The sequence below is a fragment of the Carettochelys insculpta genome, chromosome 1 (genome assembly GCF_033958435.1).
Source record: "Carettochelys insculpta isolate YL-2023 chromosome 1, ASM3395843v1, whole genome shotgun sequence".
Taxonomy (NCBI): domain Eukaryota; kingdom Metazoa; phylum Chordata; order Testudines; family Carettochelyidae; genus Carettochelys; species Carettochelys insculpta.
In genome coordinates, this window is record NC_134137.1 from 209207121 (window position 1) to 209210669 (window position 3549).

Genomic DNA, 3549 nt, shown 5'->3' on the forward strand with positions numbered 1-3549 from the left:
ATCCCTTTCCTGATCTGTCGTAGCTAAATTTGACCCCATCATGTAGTATGTGTAATGTGGGTTATTTTTTCCAACGTGCATTACCTTACACTTACCCACATTAAATTTCATTTGCCATTTTGCTGCTCAATCACTCAGTTTGCTGAGATCTTTTTATAGTTCTTCACAATCCCTTTTGGTTTTGACTGTCCTGAACAACTTGGTGTCATCTGCAAACTTTGCCACCTCACTGCTTACCTCATTTTCTAGATCATTGATGAACAAGTTGAACAGGATCGGTCCCAGGACTGACCCCTGGGGAACACCACTAGTTACCCTCCTCCATTGTGAAAATTTACCATTTATTCCCACCCTTTGTTTTCTGTCTTTTAACCAATTCCCGATCCATGAAAGGATCTTTCCTCCTATCCCATGACCACCTAATTTACATAAAAGCCTTTGGTGTGGGACTGTGTCAAAGGCTTTCTGGAAATCTAGGTATATTATGTCCACTGGGTGCCCCTTGTCCGCATGTTTATTAACCCCTTCAAAGAATTCTAATAGATTAGTTAGACACGACTTCCCTCTGCAGAAACCATGCTGACTTTTGCCCAACAATTCGTGCTCTTCTACGTGCCTTGCAATTTTATTCTTTACTTGTGTTGCTACTAATTTGCCTGGTACTGATGTTAAACTTATCGGTCTATAATTGCCAGGGTCTCCTCTAGAGCCTTTTTTAAATATCGGCGTTATATTGGCCATCTTCCAGTCATTTGGTACCAAAGCGGATTTAAAGGATAGAGATCCTTTAAAGGAAAGAGATCCACTTCCTGCACACTATTGTGCGCAAGATAAGGGATGGTCACATAAATACCACCCTATACTGAAAATCCACAGACCTCTATGCTTATCTACACACCTCCAGATTCCATCCAGAGAAGACTACATGATCCATTGTAGACAGCCAGGCACGAAGGTACAACCGTATTTGCTCTGCTCCGTCAGAGACAAACATCTACAAGACCTTTACTAAGCTTTCCTCAAACTACAATAGACACCAAAGGAAGTGAGGAAACAGATTGACAGAGCCAGACAGGTACCCAGAAGCCACCTGCTCCAAAACAGGTCTCGCAAGGAAAACAAGACAACACCACTGGCCATCACAAAGAGCCACTACCTAAGGCCTCTCCAACACATCATCAGTGATCTGCAAACCATCCTGGATAATGATCCTTCACTCTCACAGCCGTTGAGAGGCAGGTCTGTCCTCTCCTACAGACAGCCTGCCAACCTGAAACAAATCCTCACCACCAACTAAAGATCAAAACACAGTAACTCTAAACCTGGAACCAAGCCCTGCAACAAACCTTGCTGCCAGTTCTCCTCACATATCTAAACCATGAATATCCTCACAGGACCTAACAGCAACCATACCATCAGGGGCTCCTTTAACTGCACATCTACTAATACAATATATGCCATCGTGCAGCAGCAATACCCCACGGCAATTTACATTGGCCAAACTGGACAGTCTCTATGTAAAAAACTAAAAGGACATAAACCAGACATCAGAAAGGGTAATGTAAACAAACCTGTGGGAGAGCACTTCAATGTCCCTAGACACTCAAGAACAGATTTCAAAGTAGCAGTCCTACTACAAAGACATTTTAAAAATCAAATCGAGAGAGAAATCTCTGAGCTGCAATTTATTTGCAAATTTAACTCCATCAACCAAGGATTAAACAGAGACTGGGAGTGGCTGGCTCCTAAAAAAAAGCAGCTTCTCTGCCCTGGGTGTTAACAGCTCCACATTAGACTCTGACAATGGGCCACATCCCCCTGTGTGATCTGACTTGTTTTTTCCTCTTTTCATCCAAACTACTGCTCATGGGTCATTTCCACCTGGACAGAATAGACCTTGTCAGCTCTGGCCCTCCCTTTTACTGGGACCCCACTCTTGGTGTTTGGAGAACCACGCTCAAACCAACAGAGCGAGCCAGCCTGCACAGTGACAGCTCACAAGGGCCCTTTCAGAAAGGAGTAAGAGGCAGCTGCAGGGTCCCTGGAATTAGCTTTCTACCCCTCCCCCACTGGTCAGAATCCCCACAGCAGGTGGGAGAGAAGATGTTCAAAGTGCTCTTTTGCACCATCACACACAGCTGAGCAGAGACACCTCCAAATGGCCCCTCTCCATGGAGAGCAGCCAGGAAGAGGTCTCACATTGCCTTGGAAGAGAAGTCTGCAGTGGAGAATGTGGGTATCAATCCCACCACCTCTTGCATGCTAAGCAAGCGCTCTACCATTTGAGCTAATTCCCCTTGGGTTAAAAAAAAGTTCTGCCCCAGCCACCTCATTGTTGAGTCCATATGTCCCTGCAGCTCCCCTGGCTCCTTTCCTAAGATGACACTTGTAAAACCGTTTCCAATCAGCTGGCTGGCTGAGCGGTTTCGACAGTGGTGATAATAATGTCACGGTGACGGTTTCAAGCTCCAGGTGAGCCTTTGGGGCATCTTGACTAAGTGGCCTGGCTGCTGTGGATGGGGAGGGTCCAGCACGCACAGGGAGCTGTACAGGTCCAGCCTTGTTGGGAGGGCTCTATGGGAATCCCTGCCTGCATCACAATGCCACTGCCTGGGGGTGCTGGTGCGTGCTTTCTAACAGCTCTGGATAGTAAACACACCCAGATGGGGCACTCCGAAAACAGCTCTCGAAATAAATCACACACATGGCCAGTAATTAAAAGCATAAAAATACGCTCCAGAGCCCCAAAGTGAACCCCTCCTCCCACAGACACTGACTGTCCATGATCTCTTCTGCAGCTGCTCTCAGGAATGAAGCATCTGCCAAAGCACCACATGCTACAGACCTCTGCAATTCACAGAGCCACCCCTGTTGCATGTATATCACCTGCCGATGTAGATCAGTGAAACTCTGAGCCCAGGGAGGTGACATGGTCAGAGGACAGCAGGCACTGCAAAGCCAGGCTGCCAGGCACCAGCACCCCCAGGCAGTGGCATTGTGATGCAGGCAGGGATTCCCACAGAGCCCTCCCACAAGGCTGGCACTGTACAGCTCCCTGTGAGTGCTGGAACCTCCCCATCCACAGTAGCCAGGCCACTTCATCATGATGCCCCAAGGGCTCACATAGAGCTTGAAACTCACCATGGCATTATTAGCAGCTATGTCTAAAGAGCTCAGCAAGCCAGCTGGTAGGAACTGGGCTAACAAGGGTCATCTTTGGACAGGAGCCAGGGGAGCTGCAGGGACATATGGAGTCAGCAATGAGGTGGCTGGGGCAAAACATACCTTTCTCCAGAGGGGAGTTAGCTCAAATGGTAGAGTGCTTGCTTAGCATACACAAAGTAGTGGGATCAATATCCCCATTGTCCAATAAACCTGCTGTCCTTGTAACTTCCTGCCCAAGCAATCAAAGGGAGCTGCTTTTGTGCCCCCCTCCCCCCAGGAAGCTCACAACGTACATGGGGGTTTGGGGTCTGTCTGTGTTCCTATTGGTGTTACTGGGGGGGGGGCAGGCATGGCCTGCCCACGGCTAAAAGGCCCCTCTCACAG

At 48.0% G+C, this 3549-nt stretch overlaps 1 non-coding gene across 1 annotated transcript; it reads right to left on the reverse strand.

Moving 5' to 3' along the window:
• Positions 1–2224: 2224 nt before the first annotated feature.
• On the reverse strand, positions 2225–2297 carry TRNAA-AGC (transfer RNA alanine (anticodon AGC)). The gene has a single exon. It is a non-coding gene; the product is annotated as a tRNA-Ala (tRNA).
• Positions 2298–3549: the final 1252 nt, after the last annotated feature.